At 43.2% G+C, this 27,793-nt stretch overlaps 1 protein-coding gene across 28 annotated transcripts in view; it reads left to right on the top strand.

Moving 5' to 3' along the window:
- MAGI1 (membrane associated guanylate kinase, WW and PDZ domain containing 1) overlaps positions 1–27,793 on the top strand; it is a 465,951-nt gene that overhangs the window by 60,091 nt on the left and 378,067 nt on the right. For 2 of the 28 annotated variants that reach the window (XM_088663309.1, XM_088663310.1), the window contains exon 1: positions 22,615–27,671. The exons of the other annotated variants lie outside the window; for them this stretch is intronic. The gene's annotated coding sequence lies outside the window, so the exon portion shown is untranslated. Of the gene's footprint in view, positions 1–22,614; positions 27,672–27,793 lie in introns of those variants that run through there. 28 annotated transcript variants of the gene reach the window in all.

Here is a 27,793-nt window from a genome sequence, read left to right on the forward strand (position 1 = left end):
CTCCACACCTTTGTGAGACGTACAATTCATGACTATTAAATCCATGCCTTGGCTTCACCGTGAGTTGGTGTTTCCCTGTGTTTTCTAGTGCCAGGCTGTAATTTGGTTCTGATAATGGGCTGGACTGTGTAAACTAAATATAGGGTGTATTGTTTGGGGTGTGGCAGATTATAAGGTCACCCTTGGGAAGTGGTGGACTCTCCTTCCGTGACGGACAGCAGAGCCAGACTAGAGTCTGGTTAGCTACAGAGTCAGCTAGCCACAGAGCGGTGGGGTACAGCACTTTTTTGGGGGGGGGGGAGAATAAAAGGAGCGGTTTTTGAGGGAGAGAGTTAGATAGGGCTGGATTTAAGATGAGATACAGTGCTGGATTTGAGAAGAGGGATAGGATTTCATTTGAGATGCTAGACAGGCTTCAGGTTGGGAGATGGGAAGTGAGATAAGGAGAACTGGTTCTGAGTGAAGTGAAACATATACATACTGAAGAGACTATCCATAGCGAGAGGACAGAGAGGGTCTGGGAAAGGTATACAGACAGGAGTGTCCTGGGAGGGCTGAGTCTGAACTGGGAGAGGTAGATCCTGTGGGAATTCAGGCTACCTGGGTCTCAGTATTATTATTATTGTTATTATTAAATTATTTGAATTTATATATCACCCTATACCCGGGGGTCTCAGGGCGGTTCACAGAATAACAGCCAGGAGGGGAGAGTTCTTCTAGGTAGAGAAGACTCCCAACCCACTGTTAGGAAAGGACTGTATTATTTTGGGACAGTATGTGAAGGTTTACATCAGAGGCTGAATAATAAGGGAGAAATTATTAAAAGCAAATGGCAGTAGTGATTAGTAGGAAGCTCTGGAATCTCAGGCATGGGGAGTCTGAAAAATTCAGTATAATTAGGCATAATTGGAATGTTTCCTTTAATTGGAATGGTATAATTAATTTGGATTTGTAATATAAAGTGTAATTGGGAATAATTTCAATGTGATTTGATGTTGTTTAATTGGAAAATTTAATAAAAATTATTTTTTTTTAAAGGGAAGACTCCCAACCCAGTAACAAGGGGTGAGGGGATCCCCTGGGTCTGTTATACCATTTACAAGACCTCAGGTGTGGGATGCTTAAGAGAATGGGTACCTGAGGAGAAGTGTCCCTCGCTCATGAACCACAGTAATAATCTGTGAAGGAAACTTTATGGTGTTGAGAGTATTTAACTGTAATATCTAAGTAACAGAACAGCTGAGTTGAGCATTTTGCCAACTATCCTAAAAACCTTAACACCTACCACCTGAAGTGTAACACCTGATTTTAATAACTGAACTTTAAGAAGAGCTGTGCCAATCGTGTTGTGTTTGAGCCTGAGACATCTTTGTTGTTGTTGTTTAGTCATTTAGTCGTGTCCGACTCTTCGTGACCCCATGGACCAGAGCACGCCAGGCACTCCTGTCTTGCACTGCCTCCCGCAGTTTGGTCAAACTCATGTTTGTAGCTTCAAGAACACTGTCCAGCCATCTCATCCTCTGTCGTCCCCTTCTCCTTGTGCCCTCCATCTTTCCCAACATCAGGTCTTTTCCAGGGAGTCTTCTCTTCTCATGAGACATCTTAGAGTTAGTTAAAGTAAACAAGTTAACTTCTACCTGAAAGAGCGCATTTCCTGACCCACATTGTTTCATAAACCTCTTTTGTTTAATAAACCTTTTCTAGTTTGTTTAATCAACTCCTGCCTGAGACTCTAAATCATTAAGTTTTCCCTCACACAAGCCCCCCACTAGATAATCTGTGGTAAATAGTAGGAATTTGTTTAATTGGTGTACCTTGAGGTCGGTGCACTGTATTTAATAAGGAGTGGATTCGCCACATTATTAATTGGAGGTTTTAAGCAGAGGTTGGATGGCCACCTGTTATGGATGCATTAGTTGAGTTTCCTGCATTGCAGGGGGTTGGTCTTCACGGTCCTTTCCAATTCTAGTTACAGGTAGGTAGCCGTGTTGGTCTGCCGTAGTCAAAACAAAATAAATAAATAAATAAATCCTTCCAGTAGCACCTTAGAGACCAACTAAGTTTGTCATTGGTATGAGCTTTCGTGTGCATGCACACTTCTTTAGATACTGAAGTATATGAAGAAGTGTGCATGCACATGAAAGCTCATACCAATGTCAAACAGGTGCTACTGGAAGGATTTATTTTTTATTTTTTATTTTGCCTTCCAATTCTATGATTCTATGATCCAGGGATCTTGGTCGAAGCTAAATGACAGTCTGATGAGCAAAATGAGCCAGTAGCTCTTTACGTGTATGTTCGTAGCAGATGCTGTTGACTAAATTTGAATTTCACGAAGCGGTTTTGATTGAAACTGTTGGCTACAGCAAGACCTGTAGCAAGTGAGTCAGTAGAATTCCCCGCATTTTAAATTCCCTGGCATATTCCCAGTTTATCTTCATGGTCTTAGCTGTTTTCAGTGAAACGCATTTTAGTCATAATTTTATTTCTGTAAATCAGGTTATCCACATGCAGTTGCATTGTAATTAAATTTCTCTCCTCCCTACAGCACAGCCTATCTTCTGCAGGCAGAAACAGGGTAAGGGTGTATCATGCAATTACTTTCCCAGCCAAGTTACTTTCCCATCGAGTGGGCATTTGAATAGCCCGAATGCTTGGTATTTGAATGTCTTGAACACATTCAGTGAAAGCAAATGAGGTGGCATACTGGAGATGATGGATTAGAAAGCAAAAAAGCCTTAGATTTTTCTTTTTCTTTTTTTCCTTCTAAAATGACTGCAGTTTGCATTGCATGGAACTGTTAGGGATCATGGAGATAAAGGCAAAGCTTCCAAATATTCTTTTGGAGTTCCCAAACTGTGTTCAATGGACTGCAAAGGGATGTGGGTGGTGCTGTTTTCTAAACTGAGCCTCTTAGGATTGCCAGTTGGAAGGTCAGCAGTTCGAATCTGTGCGATGGGGTGAGCTCGCGTTGCTCTGTCCCAATTTCTTCCAACCTAGCAGTTCGAAAGCATACCAGCGCAAGTAGATAAATAGGTACCGCTGTGGCAGGAAGGTAAACTGTGTTTCCATGAGCACCATACCTCATAGTTGACTTTGACTGGATGTCCAGGGGTCCTTTACCTTTACCTTTTACCATTGACTGCAAGTGGTCCGTGAGATTCATTCAGGTGGTCTGGGGTGTGTGTCTGCAGAACAGCGGGATCATTGGCTATGAATGGCAGGCTCAGTGCATTAAACATTCATACTGATTTTTAATTTTAACTTTATTGCTTCTTATATTGCATTATGGATCATTTCATGTTACACTGAATTCTATTGAATTCAAATTGCAGTACACACTGAAATACAATATAATAAACAAAAGAAACACTAAAATGCAACTAAAAGTGACACAGTGTCTAGCACAGTGAGTTACAATTGTTACAAAGGGCTGAAAAATCCTTAAGTGACCTGCCAGTTTTCAAGTGGTCAGTGAGGAAAGAAAGAGAAAGTCTGAGGTACTAAAGCAGGCATCCCCAAGCTGCGGCCCTCCAGATGTTTTGGCCTACAACTCCCATGATCCCTAGCTAAGAGGACCAGTGGTCAGGGATGATGGGAATTGTAGTCCAAAACATCTGGAGGGCCGAAGTTTGGGGGTGCTTGTACTAAAGCATGTGTGAAGAAAGTGGATAGAGAAAATATTTTCTCCCTCATAACACCAGAACTCATGGACATCCAATGAAGCCAAATGTTGGAAGATTCTTGAAGCACATAGTTGAACTGTGGAACTCATTCCCACTGGAGGCAAAAATGGCCACCAACTTGGATGGCTTTAAAAAGAGGATTAGAAGGATTCACGAAGGAGAAGGCTATCAACAATTACTAAGCCTGATGGATATGTACTGCCTCCATTATCAGAGGCCTTCCCATTGCCAGAGGCGGATTTAGGGGAAAGTGACCTGTTCGGTCACACTGGGTGCAGAGCCGTCCTAGGGGGTCCTTCAACTACAATTTAGAATGGAGTGTGAGAGGCAGAGGTTGCCGGATTTGGGCATCACACAGGGTTCTGCTGAATTTGAGACCGCAGGTCCTCCGCTGCCATTGGCCATTTTCCCTAACAGGAGTCAATTTATACCCAAGATTCTCTTCGGTAGGTTGATATTCCCATTTTACATATTGGAAACTAAGAGTCCAGACTTTGCTGTGGGTATCCTGCAAGGATTTTGCTGCCTGTATCCCAGTGGCTCATCAAAGCATATATATATATATTGGTGGATATACAGTGGGGAATAAAATGTGTTAATCTCTTCTTCTGTGTTCCTACAGAGCTTGGTCATGCTAATCAGAGCTTTTGTTCTTTTAGTTCATCATTCACTCACTGGCATCTTCGGGATATTGGATTAAGGGAAAGCAAAACCAATGGGTACAAGACAGACTTAATTTAACAAGCTCTGTTTTCAAGTTTCCATTGCATTTCAAATCTAATTGCTTCTCATGGGAGCTACTCAACGCTGAATCCAACCGGAATATAGATTTTGACTTCTTCCAGCTTACTTAATAAAGAGTAAATGGACTTTTTAACAGTTGTACGATTCCAGGCATGAATCGAACCCTGCTGCATTTTCATTTTGTGTGTTGCATGAACTGCTTCCTGGCCGTTGTTGAGGGCACTGCCTGCTGTTGCTTTCATTGTCCTTTGGGGACAAATGTGCGAGACTAGCAACCACTTACTAGCACAGAAGATTACTGTTTGTTTAAGGAAGAAGGAACATTGCACTCATGATGTCACGCAGAAGGGTATTACTACTGAATGGGAAAATGGGAGAAAGTATCGTGAAATCATTTACTTGTTTTCTATGCAGCTCTCTGCCCACAAGCCTGGAGGAAAAGTGTAGGATAGGTCTGTGAAGCTGCTGGCTAGAGAATTCCCCTTTTATGTGACTTCTTGTACCTTAAGAGTCCCGTTGCCCTTAAAAAGCGATACCAGTCTCTGCACATGGCGTCCCTTTTTTATAAGCGCGTTCTGGGTCTGGCACCACCCGTGAACTTCATTAAATAGGCCATTGGTCCTGTTAAAATAATCTAAACTTACTTTTGTGTAGCAATAGAATTAAGTGCTGGGATGCCTTTGCGTATGCTACATGCAAAACAAACAAAAATGGTGCTGAGAAGCAGCATGTACAAGATATGCTCAGGAGCCAATTACAAGGAACATAGGTTTTGGAGGCCTGGCAACTTGGCTTTGCTGATTCATACAGCAGAGTAATGAGTGTTTTCTTTGGCTGACAGGACATTGCCACAGTTCCCCAGAAGTGACCTTTTCCTCTCCCCTCCCCAAAACCTGCAGAGCCTCCTATGTAGCGTTGCCAGCTTAGGAAACAGCTGCTTTTCTAGGCAGTGTCCAAGGAAAGAGATGACTCACCCAGCTGAATCCAGCCTAGACATGAACGTTTTGCCTAGCGTACGGGTTTAGCAAATCCCATCTTTAGCAGACAGGGTCCCAGCAATGAGGAGAGCGAGAGAATTTTGAAAGAAAGCATATAGCAGCCTCTACTTATTACAGTCAGATACCATTGAAATGCAGTGCTCAGAGAATTGCCACGCTTGGGGACAAGTGAGCTAAAATCTTCCCCTAATGTGATTATATTTTCCTTTCATAGTCAATGTGTCATATCGGGCAGAATGTTGCCTGCTCATGTTCTGGAAGAACTTGCCTATGTTTTTGTAACCAGTTTTTCAGGCTGCAGAGGGGTATCTGTCTCTGCCCCCACCCCACCCTGCCAGATTATAATTTTGTTTTGAAGACACTTGCATTTCATGCTGTTGTCACCTCAATTCTAATAGTCAGTTTGAATGGATAGACAAGATCAGACTAGGATCCCCCACTCCAATCATTTGTTTTTCTTGCATTGGACCATAACTGGGTTCTTGGCATCCTTCCAAATGACTGACTGTTTTTGCAAAAATGTTTCATAATCTGAATAAACTTTCTTTGCGTGTGCAACTAGTCACTGTGAGTTGCCCTCCTTGAAGCCAATCGATATCCATTAACAATAATAATTTTATAGCACTTTGAAAGTGTTTTAGGATGTATTTCATTAAAACAACAATTCCTTATGCCTCTTGCATAGGTAAAAATTGGTCGCCGCCGCTGTCCTATGATGAAGGCTTATTTATGTATAAAACAATTGCTGTACTGTTTTATGGCCCTTGCGAGGACCCTTAAAGCTTTTTACACAAAGCAGGGATGGAGAACCTGTGGATTACTTTGCTGAATACGTTGTTGGATTCCCATTTGCATCATTCGTGGTCACTGGTCATGCTGGCAGTGGCTGATGGAGTTAATGTACAGCAACACCAGGAGGTCTACAGTTTCCACATTCCTGACACAAATGAATAAAAAACCCAAACCCAAACAACATCAAAAAAAAAGATAACAAAGTCAAAAACTTGCACCACATGGAATAATATTTTCACTGCTTGTCTAGCTACCATCAGAGATGGGCAGCGTTAATTCCAGGTTTTCCAGGGCCTTTAGGCAAGACACCTGCCTCCTCCATCATTAAGTCCATCTCCTCACTGCCCTCATCACCAGCTGCTCGCCCTGTTCTTTCTCATCAGTGCTACCACCTGCTTGCTTGCCAGGCAGAATGCCAATGAGCAAGCAGACAGGAACATCTACTCTTCCTTCTTGCCACCACTGGTGTCTGCAACAGAATGAGAAGCTGTCAAACAAACAGAAGAAGAGGAGCAGGCCCAAGGCCCTTTTGTCAATGGAGGTCCTGCCGGGTCTCTGCCTGCCTGCCTGTGCCTACTCTTGATGCCAGCTTCTGAGGATGGAGCTGGTCATCTCACCTCCTTTAGAAGGTTCAGTTATGCAAGGCAGGTTCTGGAAGTTCTCTCATTGTGAGAAGTGAGGTTACAGGAAATCAGGCAGAGAGCCTCCTTGGTAGTCGCACCCACCCTGTGGAACGCCCTCACGTCAGATGTCAAGGAAAGAAACATCTATCTGACTTTTAGAAGACATCTGAAGGAAACCCTGTATAGGGAAGTTTTAAATGTTAGATGTTTTACTGTGGTTTTATAATTTGTTGGAAGCCACGCAGAATGGCTGGGGCAACCCAGTCAGATGGGCAGCATATAAATGTGTTGTTGTTGTTGTTGTTGTTGTTGTTGTTGTTTGTTGTTATGGTTGTTATGCTGCTTTCTTCTGTGGCAAGCAGCTTTGACTTCCTAGACATAGTAGGATATGATACGACAGTGACAGCTTGATACCCTCTTTCTCATGTAGAAGGAAGGCTTTTGAGAACAGCAGATTTCACTTTTTAAAATACAATATTCAAGAATGGTTAATCACTGGATTAGATGGTCAAATACTCACAAGGTTTTCTCCATTTGTGATTATACATGTACATACTCTCTCTGTTTCTCTTGGCAAATTGATGCTAAATTTGTATTAAAATCAGTTCAGTGTTCTATGAGCCATGTTGGAGGTCAGGTAACTCCAGTCGTTTCTGGGTGAAACTGACTTGAGCCATTTCAGCTGGATTTCAGCCCTTGTTTTGGGGGCAGAAACAACCTTGGTTGCCCTGTCCGATGACCTTCACGTAGAGAAAGACAGAAGGGACGTACAAACAGATTTATCTTCCTGCGTTTTTCTCAGCAGCTTTTTGATATCGTGAACCATGCTGTCCTTTTGCACAGGCTGTCCCCGTTAGGCACTGCTACAGAGACACCTCTTTGCAGTGGTTCCCCTCTTCCTTAGATGGCCATTTCCAAAAGGTAGTCCTAGGAGATTACTGCTCATCCTCTGACAGTAATCTTTCTTTCTTTCTTTTAACAACCTCAGCCTTTATTGTTGTTTTGCTTATCTTCCAGCTTGAATTGGAAACTGGCTCGTTACTTTCCGACATTTTAGTGGATCGTAATAATGAAAGGAAACAGATGGGAGTCTGAGAAAGAGGGGTCAGTTTGCCATCAGGCTAGCCTGGGTTTTTCTTGTAGCCTAGGACTGGGAAAGCCCAGGTGATTGGATCATCTAAGCACTTTGACATCCTTCCATCCCTGTGATGGGCTCATGTTCCTTGGTATTTCTGGCACCTCCGGACTGATTAAAAACGAAAGGACTCCAAACACTGTTGAGTCTCTGTGAACCAAGTCCAGAATTGTTGGTACTTCAGTGTTAACATTTTAGAAGGAATCCCCAAATGAGTGACTTCATTATTTATGTTCATGATGGACGGTGGTTGTGGAAATGTCTGTTGTTAGTTGTGGCTCTCTTTCCCACACCACTCCCAGCAGCTCTCAGATGTGCCAAGGAGACACACAGAGAATGCTTGAGAAATTGGCCGTGAGCTCAGTAAAGGAATGTGATGGTCTTAGTCTTGCTTCACAATGGGGAAACATGCTGTTTGTGCTGTCATTCTGTTTCTGAAACAGTAGAGAGTCTGCTTAACAAAAATACCTCGGGCAAAGTCTGGTTAAACAGTAATGGATCTTTATCGCTACATTAGTAGGTGTGCTGTAAATATGGCAAGCAGAAAATATGTGCTCATGTGACTGGCCGCCCATCAAGGTTAAAGTATGAAATACTGCTACAGTTACTCATGGAAGTCAAAGGTTGTATTTGTCGTGTGGGAATCGATCTAACACACTTATCTTCTCCCTCTCCCCCACCCCTTGGGGCTGTTAATCCCAACATGTTTTAAGACTTGGCAAATTCCTGGAACCTGGTGTGCTATAAAGCAATTCTCCATTAGGCTTGCATTAGGAAATGCCAAAGGTTCTCTATTCCCCACTCCCCCCCAAAAGCCACTAATAATGAAAATTAATATATGCATAGCAGTTCATGTGAAAATTGCACTTGAATGAAAGCTTGTTCTCATAAAATGTTAAACCGCAGCATAATCTTGCCTTCTGATTCTCAAGCCAAGTTAGGGCAGAAGACATGTTCCTTGTGTCTGTTGGTGCTTGGAGCAACAGAAATCCAAAGTGGGCCATGTGCTCAGGCCCTGTGTCCATAAACCAGTCTTGTTTTGTTCCCAAGTCCTTTCCCTGACTGGGTCTAACGGTGAGGTACACTCTCTGGAAAAATAAATATGCCTATAGTCACCATCTGCAGGTTTGGGGAAGTATATCAGCTTGTAGCTCTCGCCAGCATGGCCAGGAGTCAGGAACAATGGGAGATGTGGTTGGTCAACAGGTTCCCAACTACTGGGAAATACTTTTTCTTTCAGAAGTGATCAGAATGTCCTACAACCCATTAAATAACAGTAACCAACTTTCCTACATTGTGGAAGGTGGGGAAGAAGGTCCATAGCTCTGGTGTAGAGCGTCTCCTTTGCCTACAGGAGTTCCCAGGCTCAATCCCTGGTCTTTGCAGGCAGGGGCGGGACCGAACCCTGTCTGAGGCCCTGGAGAGCTGCTGCCAATCAGTGCAGATACTGAGCTAGATGGGCCAATGATCTGACTCACCATAAAGTCTCTGGTTATGTTCAAGTTATATGGCTGGGGGGGCGAAATTACTTTTCTCCTCCTTGCTGCTCATCCTTCCATCACCTTGTAGCCCAAGCTGGCAGGAATCTTTCAGTGTCAGCCAGGCGTGAGCTGTCACTGAGGGGAGCCAGTCACATGGCTGTTAAATGACATGTGGTGCATGTTGGGCAGCAAGGCAGTTGGGAGATTTTGGGTCCAAAAAGAGCCTATGCTTACTCTGTTTTAGCTGTACCGACTACTTGCCCAGACTGCATAGTTTTTAAAAACCCAGGTCTGTGGAAGGAGGAACGAGTATAAATATGGTACAGAGTGTCTGAAAGCGGTGGTGTTTTATTTTATTTTTTAAGTGGAGCATTTCATTTTGTCACACTTTATTGCATGCTGGGTTTTAAAAACTGGCTGTGGTCTCCTGTTACTTCATAAATGCAACGGCTTGAGACGGCAACATGATGAAGTTAATATGGCTGCAACTAAAATATTTATTGCAGTTTTAAGGGAGAGATTAGAGCGTACAAAAATTCTGCATAGTTTATTAAAAACCGCCAGGCACTGTTTTAAAAGTTCAAATGTTCACGGCTGGTTGTTGTCTTATTTAAAAGGACAATAAAGCTCGGTATACTGCACTTGACAGTTATCAAAGCCTTGTTTGGCACAATTAAAGGCTTAGGCATGCTTGGTCTTAGAGACACGTGCCTTCAGAGCTATTTTCTGAAGGGAAGCCGCTATGAAGTTTCCCAGTGATTCTCAGTGAAACTCATGGCTCTGGAAATATCTTCCCCTTGAAGCCACTCTGCTGCAAGTATCTGTCTTCACCTTCAGCAATGTGCTGAGAATTGAATGCAGAAGAGAAGGATATCTGTTTCCTCTTTTGTGCCCTCTTTGTCCCATGATCTGGGATTATGCTCCACAAGCAATAAGAATAAAGTTGTAGGCTTCATTGCATTGTTGAACAAACATCTTGTGGCATGGGTGGGGAAGGCTTAATCATCCTAAGGGCCATGTTCCCTCCTGAACAGCCTTCTAAGGTCCACATGCCTAGAGATGTGACGGACTGGGGGGGGGGAACCTGAAAAAATCCAGGGGGGACGACATTTTCCCCCCATTTCCCCCCAAAGCCTTTTTTGGATTCCTGTACCTTCTGCATGTGAAATAAACTTGTATGTGTTCAGGAATACTTCATTCCAAATAAAAACTGCTAGCACATTTGCAAAGCTGAGCAACGTTGGATATGGTTTCAAACCAGATGGGGGATCTTGTGTTTTGTTTCCTGCATTACAGGGGATTGGACTAGATGACCGCCTGGACCCCTTCCAACTCTACAGTTGTATGAAGAACTAAATTGATGTTTGAAAGGCTTGAAGCTTATTTCAATCTAGGCAAACCTTCTGTTTTTAGAGGTCCACGATAAATACGATGACAAATATGAAGAAAGTGAATCTGATAGCAATGGCTTAGAAAAAGAGAATGATTCAATTTCATGAATGTTCATTTAGATTTGTTCCTTCTCCCTGCTTTTTCGCAGCTCTTTTTATGTCTGCTTGACACTGTGGAAAATGGGAGAAGACATAATAATTTCCTGAGTAAATAATAATTTGTTTTATTATTACGCTGGTGGTTTCTGTGTTACTTTTTTTGCATTCTGTTTTGTTTTACTTTCTGCGTGATTGGTTCCTTACCATTCAGCAGATTATAGCTCCATTAGTAACAACAACAACAAGAACAACTTTTAAAAAATAAAATCCTTCTCATTTACTTTCTCATTAATTGATGGAGAATGGTTGGAGGAAATGTAGGGTTAGGTTTTTCTCACAGCACATAATTCCACTTTGCACAGATACATGTATCCCTGCACATGGATCTGCAAACATGTAGCCCATATTACAGACAGAGTGAGAGACATCCACATTCCCAGATGATTCCTGTACCTTAAACTTATCAGCTTCCTTCTCTGTCTTCTTGTTCAGACAAATACATTTTTAGGCTTTGTCCTGTTTACAGCTTCCCCCTCCTCACACTGCTCTCTCACACCTCAAGATGAGAGGTCATCTTTAACTGAGGGACAAAGGAGTAAACATGGCTGCCTTGTTTTTTCTCTAGACTAGTTACCGTAGTTAGGTTGCAACTAGAAACTTTTCTATCCAGGTTATGTGTTTCCTACAATAAATCACTTTCTTATTTCCTTGCTTACAAGCATCTCTCTGCATGTGATTGCAACAAGTCCACCCTCTCAAGACCTACCGGTGCAGACGTTTCAGTAGATAATTTAACTGATTATCCCAACAGTTTCTGCAGTGAGTGTTCTCTTCGCTGGTCTACTCCTTGAGCCCCAGATAACCTGATGGCTAGTGACAAGTTATTTGTAGTAGATGGGTCTGGTGCTGCTGTAACTTCTAAGTGGGGAGAAAAGAGTCTGGGACAAGTGTGATCGCAAATTTATGATTCCTGCAGCATTTCAGAGAAAGTCATGCTATAATGGTTGAATGCTTGCTTGTTCTTTTTATACAAACACACACAGAGACAGACAGACATAGGGGGGGAATAAATTGGCAATGGTAAAAAAGAGCAACTCCTGAGAGCCTTGTCTAGCATGTGCATGAAAAGACTTTGTCATTTATTTTAAAGCTGGCCAAACTGAACACACATGAGCACCTAAATTGAATTAATACTGAAGATAACCATGGCATCATTCATGCTTGTAATAGTTAAGAATTTATGCCCTCCTTTAATTTATCGCTTCAGCCTTCCAAAGGTGTAAATACTTTTATTCCTGGAACCGTAACCATGGAAAACAGTAGGATGAGCTTTTATCTCAATTAAAAATATCCAGCTTCAAATTCAGATGGGAATACAGCACGCAAGTTACCTTGTTCTTATAAAAATGCAAAATGAATTTGGAAATATACTTAAGAAGATATTTGGTGTGGCTTCTCCCTTGTTCCCCTTCTTACTGTTCTTCAGGTAGTTGTGAGCAGTGCAGACATTGTACCCGAACCGCAAGATATAACTGAACCTTGACTGCTATACATTTTACGTACCAGATATTATTGGTTGATATTAATCTTGACATTCCGGGAAGGGAGAATGTCCTTTGGAGGTTGCTATGATCCTAAAGCTGTGGCTCCAGTACTTTGGCTGCCTCATGAGAAGACTCGACTCCCTGGAAAAGACCTTGATGTTGGGAAAGGAGAAGGGGATGACAGAGGACGAGATGGTTGGACAGTGTTCTCGAAGCTACCAACATGAGTTTGACCAAACTGCGGGAGGCAGTGGAAAGCAGGAGTGCCTGGCGTGCTCTGGTCCATGAGGTCACGAAGAGTCGGACACGACTAAATGACTAAACAACAACAACAACAACAACATGATCTTCTGCTGGTTGAGGGACCTTGAATAGGTTCTTGGTTCTAGATACAAGATTCGAGTGCCAGTAGTAATGGGCCTAATAACACTGGATGAAATTTCTCTTACAACTTTTGCTGTGCCCTCTGGCCTTAGAAGTGTTGCACCTCTCTGAATGCCTATTAAGGTATTTTTTATAAGGTCACTCCATGCCCCTGAAGCAGTTGTAACTTGGTAGTTCACAATGCATATCACCATCACAACGGACATCAGTCGTGGCCGTCATTGCTGGTAATGTGCCGCAGGAACGTGTTTCAAGTAGTGCCTTGCCATTTACTCCAGTTTTTACGGAGCCTATCTATATTATATGCTGTATGAAAAGTATCCACCAGCCCTTGTGGCACACAAAATGCTCCTAAACTATGCACTGACCTTACAACATATAGCATGTGCAATAATCTGTTGCCCAGTGATGTATCTGCACTGGCGTACAAACACAGGTGTTAAAGCCTCTCACAACATGGTGGTTACTTACGTATTGCCAGAGAAGAGGGCGCAGTTTTGCAGAAAATGTGCATATGAAAACATTTCACATATGAAAATTTGTAAACAAGTACAGTAAGTTAAAATAGAAATGCAACACGTTTCACTATAGTGGGAAAGACTTTGACTTCCGAGGTTCTCTTCTGTAAAGCAGAACACATGGCTGCCCTTCCTCTTTCTTGACACCAGACTGTGTGGACAGGTTTGGGTTTTTTTGGGGGGGGCACCAAACCTCTTGGTGAAATCTAGGAGGAAAAAATGGGTTGCCCACACCATCATAATCTTGTCTTGGGTATCTGTATGTTTGCTGGTCAGCGTTCCTTTTCACAAGCTCCCCCCTCCCTCGGTGTGGATACAGGTGCTGCTCACAGACAGACAGATGCTCCAGCAGGTAAAGGTAACTAATCTCTTACCTTCTTTTGAAATCAGCTCAGTTTGCTTTAATTTAAGTCAAGGCTGTAGGCAGCCAACGCCCACCCATCCTGAACTTCTGCTGCTTTCATTTGGGGTCATACAGTTCTTCTTCAGCAACAGCAGCAGAGCATTTGAACCCACCACAAGGTTGTAGAACATGGGTAGGCAAACCAAGGCCTGGGGGCCAGATCTGGCCCAATCGCCTTCTAAATCCGGCCCGTGGACGGTCCGGGAATCAGCGTGTTTTTACATGAGTAGAATGTGTCATTTTATTTAAAATGCATCTCTGGGTTACCCTGTTTCTCATATTTTAAGACATACCCATAAAATACCGTAAGCCATAGCAGGATTTTTAAGCATTCAAGGAATATGAGCCATACCCCGAAAATAAGACATAGTGATAGGCGCAGCAGCAATGCTGGCCGCAGCAGCAGGAGGAGGAAAAAATAAATATAAGACGTGCCTTATAATATGAGAAACACGGTATTTGTGGGGCATAGGAGTTCGTTCACCCCCCCCCCCAAATATAGTCCGGCCCCACACAAGGTCTGAGGGACAGTGGACCGGCCCTCTGCTGAAAAAGTTTCTTGACCCCTGGTAGAAAATGGTCCCATGAATTACCTAAGCTACAGTGCAACCACTCCAGGACTCTGATTTCCAACAATATGGCTACAGCACAAGGGAAGGAAGCTTTTCCCCCTTTTATGCAGGATGCACCTGTACTGTTTCCTCCCCTTTGCTTTGTATGAATATTTATGTGCAAATATGCATGTGCTCTCTTCTAAGATCATATACTGTTACATGCACCCCACTTCCATTAGCAGTGACAAACTCCAGAGGCAGGGCTAAAGGATTTAGGTTCCTTCTGGATGAGTGTGCGCCAGAGACTTGCGGCACTAGCTTGATATCTGTTTATTTACAAATGTGCACATTGAGCACGGCGAAGCAATCATGCAGAGAGGCAGTTGAAATCTGTAAGGCATCAGTTCCTCAGAAGAAGAAGAAGAAGAGTTTGGATTTTATATCCTGGTTTATCACTACCCTAAGGAGTCTCAAAGCAGCTAGCAATCTCCTTTCCCTTCCTCCCCCACAACAAACACTCTATGAGGTGAGTGAGGCTGAGAGATTTCAGAGAAGTGTGACTAGCTGCATGGGCAGGAGTGGGGAATCGAACCCGGTTCACCAGATTACGAGTCCACTGCTCCTAACCACTACACCACACTGGCTCTCAAACGCCAGTACTGTATGCCTTTGTCATCTCCCAGTAACACTGTTCCTTTTCCAAGCTAGCTCAAAGCTGATGCCGCCAGGTTCCTAACTCACACAACACAAACCTAGGTTTCGAGTAGCAAGTATCAATTATACAACAAGCGTAACTGGCTGCTGTAATCAAACACTAATTTATAAAACATATAACGCAGGTACCTAACTACAAACTGCTGTCATAACCATGCCCGCACCCTGACAGAACTCTCTGTTGCAGCCACCATCCTGCAGGGTACGGCTGGTGATGAGGAATGAAATTTCCAGGGCCATTTAGAAACATAAAGAGATCAATTGCAAGCTTTCAATTGTGGTCAGTGAAATATATTTCATATCCTTTTGCACCAAGAGCAAACTCAATCCATGCGCAAGAAGGAGGTGCCAAAAGGCTAATGCAAACCTCAGGGGTGCCCAAACTTTTTTCAAAGAGGGCCAGATTTGATGAAGTGAGCTTTTTTAAGGAGGATTGAGGTTGTTGAGCTTTTTGGGGGGACTTCCCCCTGAAGTTGAGCTTTTTTTAGGGTTGAAGTTGTTGAGCTTTTTAAAGGATTTGACCCCAAGAAATTAACTGCCACAGGGGCCGGATTAAACCAACCAGGGGGACGGACGGCTTACAGAAGAACAAACATTATTTGTTTGTTTTTTAATTTTAAAACCCTTGGGGGGAGAAATCTCACCCCCAGTACATCCTACTGAGAACTGAGCATGCCTTGTGAGTGTGGAGTACCCGTGACTGTTGAGAGGGGGATTGAGTTGTCTAGGTCCTAGGAAGAGTGAATGACTGGCTGGAGCATGCTCTTACACTGCAACATTTTGTTGCAGCGCCCACTAGTTCCTTCCCAGTAGGCAACTCAGGTAGTTGAATGTCTGTTGGTGTGGAACTCATACAGGACCCCCCCCCAAAAAAACAACAACAATGGAAGCTAGGGAGGGTTGCAAAATTGTGATGTCAAAGTAAAGAGCAAGAGCACAGCTAGCTAGAGAGGCAGATTTTCGGGAATTAAACTGTGTTTGACTTCAGGACTGCAGGTGGAGGCATTTAAGTGTGCAACGTTTTAGCTGGGAAATGCTTGTTACAATACAGTGGGGAGAGATATCCTACCCTGCTTTGTGTCAACTGCCTTTTCCCTTTGTGTTCCCACGTTGGGGCTTATGCCACACAGTGTCTAATCACTAATTGCAATATTGTACATTTTTAATGGAATGCTTCCAATCAGCTTTGTTTATAGCTGCAAACGAGACATACAGTTGTCCCAGATGTGTGAAATACCACAAAGCAGCTTTGATAAGGAGACACGAGGTGATGTTTAAATAGATGTACAAGTCTTTTCTTTTTCCCCTCCCTCTCATTCCTTTCTTGATGTTTCTTGTTTCTTATTTTAATTGAGTTTAGGTGCAGGTTATGCAAAATGAGAGTTCATGTTGAGTTAACATTATTGATAGAATCTGTGTATAAAAACTCTACATGCCAACTTGATGTTTAATAATATATACCAACTTGATGTTTAACTGCTGTCAGTTGGAGTATATTAGTGTTTCTTAAACTTGGGTCTCCAGCTGGACCCAAACTCCCACCATCCCTGACCACTAGGCATAATGGGATTTGTAGTCCAACAACAGCCAGGGAACCAAGTTTGAGAAAAACAGTGGACTGTATCAGTACTGAGCTAGATGGAGCAGTGGTCTGACTCAGCATACAACAGCTTCCTGTGTTCCTGAACTTTTGAGCAACCCCTAACAACTCACAAGACAAAACAAAATAAAAAAAATTCCTTCCAGCAGCACCTTAAAGACCAACTAAGTTTTTATTTTGGTATGAGCTTTCGTGATATATAGGTGCCTTCTGAGTATTAGTCAGCATTTTGTGTTCCTGGGAAATCTGAATTGATGGCTGGTCAGGTCCCCCCCTCCTTGGCTGGCTAGTTTCATTGCTCATTAAACTATAAGCATTATTTATTAACCTCAGAACTATTTCTTTCCAACAGAGTTCTGTCTGCACCCCCTAGTGGTATGGGAAAAAAACCGTATCCATGGGAGAGATGAGAGCTCACCTGTGTTGCCAAAGGGTAACACAAGTCTGAAAAACGAGCATTAATTTGGAGATGGCCTGGATAAAATATAGCAGCGTGTCAGCAGCGCTGCAAAGCACATGATTGATCTGAGTTTCGCTAAATGGCTCTGGATCTGAAAATAAATAAATAAACAAACAAAACATTAGCATATAGAGAGGGTTCGCCGCATGTAACAGAACCTGCTTGGCTGTAAACTTCCAGTCACAATGAAATATAACGGCAGGCTTAAGGGGTTTCCCTTAGCTATATTTTGATGGCGCCTCTGCTTCCTAATTTGTTGGACAGGTGAGCTCTGATTTCTCCAGGCACACTTTGCACAAGTTAATATATTCTGGCTTGACTATTCAAACCGGCAATAAAGAAAGGGACCCCCTATGATGACTTTGTACATAATCCTCTTATGTAGCTGCAGGGCTGTCTCATTTTTTTTCTGCTAAGTTATTCTGTTCCAGCTTGTTCCCTTTAGCATGTATATCATTTCCCCTCCCTCTCTTTGTGCTGTGCTGGGTATTCAAAACACTGCTTTCCCAGACTTTTAAGATAATGAGCCCTCCTTAAGATGTTTGAGGAGATGCTGGGGAAGGAGATAACTGTGCTTTTAAATCCTCCCCCCCCCCAACTCCTTTGCAAAGCCTGATTTTTCTCAGCATGTTGACAGGTGAGAATGGGAATCTTGCAATGCCGGCAGTGCAAGAAGGTGATAACAGCAGAAAAAGCTTTTCATGCTTAAAGCAGTTTGGTTCCAGGTGCTTCCTCCTTTCGTATGGACCCACAGGGTATGGAGATCCACAGATAAGGTCCCAATCCCCGTTCCACCATTGTCTGAACGGCCATATGTGAATTTGCAAGAGGAGGCCTTTTTGGTAGTGGCACCCAAGGCGTCGAAATTAGTTGTTCCCTAGGAATCACCACAGCTCCCTGCCTGCCTGCTTTGAGCTGCCTGGTCAAAACACAATGCTTCAGCAAATGAATGACATCTTTTTTTGTTTTTTGTTTATAAAGGATATTTCACACTTTCTGTTTGAATGTTGGCTGTCTATTCTGCCATCTTTGGACTTGACTGCCTCATTCTGTTGTTGTTGTTGTTTAGTCGTTTAGTCGTGTCCGACTCATCATGACCCCATGGGCCAGAGCACGCCAGGCACTCCTGTCTTGCACCGCCTCCCGCAGTTTGGTCAGACTCATGTTGGTAGCTTCGAGAACACTGTCCAACCATCTCGTCCTCTGTCGTCTCCTTCTCCTTGTGCCCTCAATCTTTCTCAGCATCAGGGTCTTTTCCAGGGAGTCTTCTCTTCTCATGATGTGGCCAAAGTATTGGAGCCTCAGCTTCAGGATCTGTCCTTCCAATGAGCACTCAGGGCTGATTTTCTTCAGAATGGATAGGTTTGATCTTCATGCAGTCCATGGGACTCTCAAGAGTCTCCTCCAGCACCATAATTCAAAAGCATCAATTATTCGGCAATCAGCCTTTTTTATGGTCCAGCTCTCACTTCCATACATCACTACTGGGAAAACCATAGCTTTAACTATACGGACCTTTGTTGGCAAGGTGATGTTTCTGCTTTTTAAGATGCTGTCTAGGTTTGTCATTGCTTTTCTCCCAAGAAGCAGGTGTCTTTTAATTTCGTGACTGCTGTCACCATCTGCAGTGATCATGGAACCCAAGAAAGCCTCATTCTACTGGGTGTCAAAATCAGCAATTTATTTGGCTGCACTTCCACACATGTTTGCACGGAACTGTGAAAACACCCTATGTTTAAAGCACATTATTTCCTCCAAATAATCCTGGCGACTGTGCTTTATCCCTCACAGAGCTACAGTTCTTCCCCTAACACCTTCAGCAAGCCACAGTTCCCAGGATAATGTGCTTTAAATGTGTGGTATGTACGCAGCCACAGTGTCGTTCAAATTTGTGGGATTTGCCACAAGGCGAAAACACAGTTAGGACTGAGGTTTCAAAGTGACTGATCTTGTCAGCTTTCCCATAAACTTTAATTCTGGAGGCATCTCTACCGGCCTACCATTTGAATGTGGACCCTTTTTTGAAACATGGATGTTGGAATCAGGACCTGAGCACAAGAGCACTCTCTCCCCTCCTGCAGTGTTTACCAACTGGTTCTCAGAAACATTGCTCCCTCTGTCTGTGGAGACAGAGCATAGCCATTATGGCTAGTAAGCATAGACAGTCTTCTTCCCCACGAATTCATCTAATCCTCTTTTAAAGCCATCCAAGTTGGTGGCCACCACTGCCTCCTGGAGCAGTGAATTCCATAGTTTAACGGTGTGCTGCGTGGAATAGCTGCTTTCTTTCACCTTTCCTGAATCTTTCAACATTCAGCTTTGTTGGATAGACATGAATTCTGGAGAGAAGGAGGAAAACTTTTTCTTTACCTACCTTCTCAGTGTCATGCATAATTTAATAGACTTCGTCATTCTACCTCTTACACTGCACAGTATTCAAAATGCAGTTGCATTTGTTTGTAGTTTGTATTGGGCTCAGGACCACAATACCTCAAGGGCCACCTCTTTCCATATGGACCTACCCAGACCCTGAGATCATCTTCCAAGGGCCTCCTTCGTGTGCCCCCCTCCTCAAGAGGTTCGGAGAGTATCAACACGAGAACGGGCCTTTTCTGCAGTGGCTCCCCGTCCGTAGAATACTCTCCACAGGAAAGTTCACCTGGAGCCTTCATTATACACTGTTAGGCGCCAGACAAACGTTCCTTTTTAACCAGGCCTTGGGTTGACCTGATTGACATCCCATACCCTTTTAAAATGTGTTTTTGTGTGTGGGGGGGTATTGGGTTGCTATTTTTATTTTTATTAGTAAAATAAAAAAATTCCTTCAGTAGCACCTTAAAGACCAACTAAGTTTTTATTTTGGTATGAGCTTTCGTGTGCATGCACACTTCTTCAGATACAGTGAAATGGAAGTTTCCAGGCACTTATGTAGAGAAGGGGTGGGGAGGGGTGGGGATGGGGAGGGGGGGATCACTCAGAAGGGTGGTGGAAATGGGTGATTGACTGACTGATAGCTGTTGATGACCGGAAACGACTGCAAATGGTTTTGCATGAAAAAGCAAGGGTGGAGATGGCTGAAGATCGCTTATCATGTATAATGAGATAAGAACCCAATATCTCTGTTCAAACCAGGTCCCTCCATGGTTTTGAGCTTGGTGATAAGTTGCAATTCAGCAACTTCTCTTTCCAGTCTATTTCTGAAATTCTTTTGTAGTAAGACAGCTACTTTGAGATCTTGTATAGAATGTCCTGGGAGATTGAAGTGTTCTCCTACTGGTTTTTCTGTCTTCTGGTTCCTGATGTCAGATTTATGTCCATTTATCCTTTGGCGTAGGGTTTGGCCTGTTTGTCCAATATAGAGAGCTGAAGGGCACTGTTGGCATTTGATGGCATACACAATGTTAGAGGATGAGCAATTAAATAGTCCTGAGATGGTATGTTGGATGTTGTTGGGGCCAGTAATGGTATTGTCTGGGTGTATGTGGCAGCAAAGTTGGCATCTGGGTTTATTGCAGGCTCTGGTACCAGTGTCCATGTTAAGTCTGGTGGTTGTATTATTGTGGGTGAGGAGTTGTTTAAGATTGGGTGGCTGTCTGTAGGCAATGAAAGGTCTTCCTCCCAGAGCTTGAGAAAGGGAGCTGTCATTGTCCAGGAGAGGCTGTAGATCTCTGATGATGCGTTGTACTGTTTTAACTTGGGAGCTGTATGTGATGACTAGTGGTGTTCTGTTATTTTCTTTTTTGGGTCTGTCTTGCAGCAGGTTCTCTCTAGGTATCTGTCTGGCTCTGTTGATCTGTTGTTCAACTTCATCAGGTGGATATTTTAGTTCTAAAAAGGTTTGCTGTAGATCTCTTAGGTGAGATTCTCTGTCTGTAGAGTTGGAACAGATGCGGTTGTAACGTAAGGCCTTATTTTAATAAAAATAAAATACCTTATTTTTATTAGGTATTTTATGGTTTTATATCTTGATTTTATTCTGTAAACCCCCTGAGAACCCCGGGTATATAAATTCAATAAATAATAACAATAATAATTGTTTTGTAGTTACTCCTACTGCAGTTCATTCACTTCTTGCACAATGTATAGCAGCTAACAGAAACAGAAGTGAATAAACTTCAGTGGGAGTACCTACAAAACTACACACACACACACACACACACAAACACACATATCATAACACTTTGTATATGAAAAATCTGATCTTTTCATGATGAATTTACTCTGTGATCTGTATTTAACCTAGGATCTGCTAGTTTAAAAATCTAATTAGTCCTTCCTGGTGACTTGTCTACAGAAGTGAGTGTAGGCCAGAATTGTTAACTAGCCCTAGGAAGATGAAACAGACTAGCTTTGAAGACAGAACTGTGAAGGAATGAAAGGAGGGAGAGAGTCAGAATAGGGGTGGGGAATTAAATCCTACCGCAAAATTCCCCTTGAGGTTTTTTCCTTGCCCCTGGACATTTTCTCTTAATTAGTCTTGTCCTTAGATCAGTATAGTCAATACTTCATTATCTGATTTGCAGTGTCCAGAGAAGAGCGTGAGACAGAAAACCCCCTTGTTTGTTTCATCTGGCTATAGTGATATTGGCTGGTGTAATCCATGTGCACAAACGTATATCGACTTCAAGCAGAATATTCTTCTTAAGCCTTCTATGGATTCCTGTAACCAAAGATCATAAGGCAGCGCTTCAGCAACACTGACCAATTTTTATGATTGTTACTTATTATACAGGCTACCAGGGAACCCTAATTTCTGTGCGAAGGTAAGCTAAATTTGCCAATAGAAGCTGAAACCTGTGGTTGGCATGATGTAGGCAAATTTTCACATTTCCGAAATTTCTGTAATTCCGTTAATCACTGGGAAAGACCAAAAGCTACATCACACTCTATATAACAGTTCCACTGGAAGTCTTTTATTTCCCAGTGTCTAATAATAATAATAATAATAATAATAATAATAATAATAATAATAATTTATTTGTACCCCGTCCTCCCCTGCTGGAGCCAGGCTCAGGGCAGCTAACATCATAAAACTAACACAGTATACAAAGAACATAAGCACATAAAAACAGGCGATCCATTAATTAAAATACATCTTAAAATTGTTGTTGTTGTTTAGTCGTGTCCGACTCTTCGTGACCCCATGGACCATAGCACGCCAGGTACTCCTGTCTTGCACTGCCTCCCGCAGTTTGGTCAAACTCATGTTCGTAGCTTCGAGAACACTTGCCATGTAGTTTGCAGCTTCCTTCCCCTTGAAATTTGATTCTTTAAAGCAAAGCTGTATGTGTAATTCAAAAGTTTGCATATTTTTTGCACTGACTATACCAGGCATAGGCAAACTCGGCCCCCCAGATGTTTTGGGACTACAATTCCCATCATCCCTGACCACTGGTCCTGTTAGCTAGGGATCATGGGAGTTTGTAGTCCCAAAACATCTGGAGGGCCCAGTTTGCCTATGCCTGGACTATACAGTGAAGAGGGGGGGGGGGAAGCAAACTTTTTAGTGACACAGAGAACTGTGTTCAGAAAAGGAAAAACGAGCTGGAAGTTGGCTGTGCTCCTGCTCAGCTGGCAAAAAGTCTTCTCACTTGAATTTGCATATGCAGATATTGTTGGCTTCAAGACCCCCATCAGCCTCAGCCAGCATGGTCCATGAATAGGGCTAATAGGAGTTATAGCCCTGCAACATCTGGAGGGCACCCCTGTGACTAACTCAGGGCTCCCACTTGTTGTGTCTCTGCAATTCCGTGTAGCTGCAAGACAGGAAATTGGTTGGCTCACCTCATCTAGAGATCATCCCTAACAACAAGGTCTGTGACCATGCAGATACGGTCCTGAGTTTCCACACTGATCACCTGCTGTAACCCACTAATGTCAGCCTGCCTGTAAGGAAAAATAATCTGACTGGATGCTTGCTTCTGGCCACTGATTGAAGGTGTCTGTATGGACTGGCATTTCATACATATAAATGCAACTTGATGGGAGCCTCATGGGGGAAGTGAGGACAGGAACAAATGCAGAAAGAGAGAGAGAGAGAGTGTGTAGCAGCAAGCGGGAAAATATGGTGACTTTGATCCTGGATCCATTGAGCCTGCCGGCGTAACAGGCTGTGTTTCCTGCAAAGGAAATAGGTACCGGTAATACTTATTGTGCCTGGCAGCCAAATTACATAATCTTGAATCAGGGAGCCGTCAGATCATTTAGAACACGATCGGCTTCAGTTTGCTTTCCTCTGGATGCAGGCATCCATGGCCGCCTGTCGCCAGGCATTAAGCCTCCACCAGATTGGCAGGGAGACTATTAGTCGTCTTCTGTGGTTGAAGAGCAACGGTGGAAAGGAACATCTTAATGAGATTTGGGCGCCGGTGGCAGAGGGAGGGGGGGTGAGAGTTGACATGAGGACATGCTGCCAGCTTCAAACTGTATTATGATGTAGAATAGAGCAGAATTATTTCTTGCCGTATATAATACAGGACGCGAGCCGTTCTAGGTGCTATTGACACAAATCAGAATTTTGATGGCTGGCAGAACATTGCCACCGTTGTCACACCTCTGCCCAGTTAATTTTCGTGACCTGTCAGGCAGAACATCCTTGCTTTCCTCCTCTTTTCTTTTTTCTTGACAAGGCTCAGAGTCCATCCTCCTTGGCAGGATTTATTTGTTATATCGATACCAAAATGTCCTTCCTTGCCTTTCTGTATTGACTACAGTCAAACTGGCTTTACAGCATTGACAGCGACTAAAAGTCTAAAATAATATAAATCCAGCAGCAGCAAGTCAGCAGAAGACTTTTAGGAAGTGTGCAGGCTGAAAATGTCTGATGAAATAAAGCAACGTCCGCCGTGTAATAGCCAGCAATGAAAGGGCCAACAAATCTCTCTTGAGGGCCACTGAATATTCTGGGAGCTTCTTGAGCAACCCCCTCTCCCGGGTACCTCTGAGGGAGGGAGAAGGGGATGCCTTAGAAACAGAATGCAATTATTTGGTGCTCCTTAAGACGGGAAATGGCGAGCCTGGAAACAAATAGGTAGCCAATGAAACTAGTAAGGGGTCAGAATAATAGGTGGTTAACTGGTAGCTGAGTTCCAAAACAGTGGACGTTTCTGAAATGACTTCAAGGGCAATCCCCCACATAGGTTGGATGATTATTAAATTTGTATATTGCTCTTCATTTATCACCTGGGACCCAGGTGGCACTGTGGTTTAAACCACAGAGTCTAGGGCTTGCTGATCAGAAGGTTGGCGGTTCGAATCCCTGCAACGGGGTGAGCTCCCGTTGCTCGGTCCCAGCTCCTGCCCACCTAGCAGTTCAAAAGCACATCAAAGTGCAAGTAGATAAATAGGGACCGCTCCGGCGGGAAGGTAAACGGTGTTTCCGTGTGCTGCTCTGGTTCGCCAGGAGCTGGTTTGTCATGCTGGCCACATGACCTGGAAGCTGTCTTCGGACAAACGCAGGCTCCCTCGGCCTATAGAGCGAGATGAGCGCCGCAACCCCAGAGTCGGACACGACTGGACCTGATTGTCAGGGGTACCTTTACCTTCATTTGTAGACCCCAGGGTGGTTCATAACACAAAAAATACGAGTTAAAAAAACACAAAATACATAGTGAGAACAAGAATAAACCAATAATCCCTCCCCAACACATTGAAAAGGGTATCTGATGTTAATCAGCCAAAGGCCTGGTTGAAGAGGGACGTTTTCGCCTGGCACCTAAAGGTATATAATGAAGGCATCAGCTGAACTTCCCTTAAGGCACATGGTCTGGTACGGGTATACAAAGTACTATACAGCTTTGGACAGGGTACCTTAAAGTAAACACACGTATCCCAGCTGATCACTGAAAGGGCGTCCTGCAGATACACTCGCAACAGCTTCTTGATTCTGTGCAATGTAGAATCCAGGCCTTTAGTGTGAATAGCACCTAGTACCCTCATGAACTCCCTCCTGTTGCATATTGGGCAGGTTCAGGTCTTTTTTAGTGCCTATTGCAGACCTTCCTTTTTTCATGCTGCCTTTTAAGTGGAGTCTTTGAAATGCACAAGGTTTGTCCCCCACCCCCACAGTATGCTCTCGACAATAGTGTTTTGCGGTGGTACACACCTTTTGTCCTCTTAACATGGCAGGTGCTATCCACGTTGTCTGTGCGTGATGTGGGTGCTGGGCATGTCTTCTTCACATGGAGGAAACCCTCCCCTCGGCTAGTGTTTCCAAAGACAACAAAACGCCACCGTCAATCTTTTGAAAGGGAGAGGCTGGGAACTGGTCTGTTGCTATACTGAGATACAGAGGATATACCGTGTTTTTCCGTGTATGAGACAAGGTTTTTTTTTTTAACCAAAGAATTAGGTTTTAAATTGGGGCTCATCTTATACATGGGTAGTGCTGAGGGGGGTGTTTTCTTAATTTGGAATCCCCCAAAATTCCAAAAGTCTTATACATGGGGAAAAAATGGTACATCCGTTTAAGTCAGCGTTTCTCAACCACTGTTCCGCGGCACACTAGTGTGCCGCGAGACACTGGCTGGTGTGCCGCGACGTGCGGCGATGAGAAGGGCGATTTGCATTGTCACGTGCCTGGCGGCCGCCAATAAACACAACTGAACCGACGGAAAGCAATATTTCTCCTCCTCTTTCCCAAAGCTCAGTGCAAACGAGCCTGGCGGCCGCCAATACACAACACTGACCCGCCGGAAAGCAATATTTGGCAAGTGTTTCTTACAGTCATAATTATAATATAGGGTGGCACAGAGTTAATTTTTTTAACTTTTTTAATGGTGGTGTGCCTCGTGATTTTTTTCACGGAACAAGTGTGCCGTGGCCCAAAAAAGGTTGAGAAACACTGGTTTAAGTTACTGTGCTGATTCCTATTTTGCCTATTTCATTCATGCACACGTCATACCTAGTGAGAGGCAGTGGTGGAACCCTGATGCATCAAGAGGTCAGTCCCAGTAGGAGCTGACTGGAGAAAGTGCTCTCTGTGTATACACAGGTATAGAGCAGGTGTGTGAGAAGTGTGTCTCGACACATAATGGAGTATAAACTAAACCGATTCATGAACCAAGAACCTATACATTGACCACTACGTAATAACGAAACATATGTTGTAGATATTTTTCCACATTTATTACAGTGGAACCTCGGTTTACAAACACCTCGGTTTACGAATTTTCAGTTTACGAACGCCGCAGACCCATCTGGAATGGATTAATTCACTTTCCATTAATTTCAATGGGAAAGTTCGCTTCAGTTTATGAACGCTTCAGTTTATGAACAGACTTCCGGAACCAATTACACCCATGCTTCAGGTTAAGTACGCTTCAGGTTGAGTACTCCGCGGACCCGTCTGGAATGGATTAATCCACTTTCCATTACTTTCAATGGGAAAGTTCGCTTCAGTTTATGAACGCTTCAGTTTATGAACAGACTTCCGGAACCAATTGTGTTCATTTTTGTGATATACAAATGACATGAGAAAACTTGGTATACTTGTCTGTGTAACATTATTCTTGTTTATAAAACCCAATAAAAAACCCAATAAGAAAAAAATATATAACCGTTTCAGCTTTAGATTGACAAATAGTGTTGGGCAGGGACAACATTTGGATGAGGTTGTGTGTGCAGCATCCCAAAAAAGGTGCCAGAATTCAATACTGAATGCATATTGTCATGCAATGTGCATTTGCTCTCTGCATCTTTATTGGACACACACACACACACACACACACACACACACACACACACACACAATAAATGAATATAGGAAATTGTTGTTGATGTTTTTATTGTTAAATCTCTTGGAGATTTTTCACAGGAACCGATGCGTAAATTAAGGGAGGTAGCCCGAATGAAATGAAATATGAGGTGAAAGAGGAAAACGATACAAATGACTATTGGTTTTATATAATATTCATTCCTCAAGTTTGTTGCTAGGTAGTGAGTGAGTCTTAAAAGCTTAGAACAAAATGAAAACTTCAGTATAACCAATTTGAATGGAGACTGTTTTGAAGGGGAAAAGTCCACCCTTCCCCATCTAAGTGCATGACTCTACATGAATCATTGCACTTTCCTTTTTATGTGTGAGAGAAGCACCGCCTCCCCGACAACTCTTCCTTGTTCAACTTGAAATTCCAGTGGAACTGTATCAAATCACTGCTACTCTTCAAGAATTCTGAAAATTGGGCAGGAATGGACAAGTGTGGAATACCAGTAAAACACGATGGAGTCCCAGCAGACTATTCTTTTAACATTAATCACCACTTGTCTTTTGATCAGTGCTTTGTGGCGGCATGTGTGTTTCTGGGTTTGCGGGGAAGTCTGCTGCATGCGCATAGAGACAAGTGCACACACCCTTTTTGCTTGTTGTGCATGGCTAAAACTTGCCCCCCCTTTTTTCTTTTTGAGAAACTGGGTTGCAAGGCAGCTCTAGGCATGCTCGAAATCTCCTCAAGGAGAAAGGAAACAAGGGGAACACACCATTTTTGTTTTTTAGTAAAGTTTTTCAGCAAGCTTTGACTTTAGATCCTAAGGGTGAAGAAGAAACAGGTAAGAAGCTCCTATTATTATAGTTTCACAGGCTTCTCCAAAGTGAATCCTTTTGTGGAAATCCATTCCAACTTCCTCTTTGCTTATTGTTTGAGGCCTCTTGCACTGACTTCTTTTGTCAG

Source organism: Zootoca vivipara, chromosome 2, assembly GCF_965207765.1.
Source record: "Zootoca vivipara chromosome 2, rZooViv2.hap1.1, whole genome shotgun sequence".
Classification (NCBI taxonomy): Eukaryota; Metazoa; Chordata; class Lepidosauria; order Squamata; family Lacertidae; genus Zootoca; species Zootoca vivipara.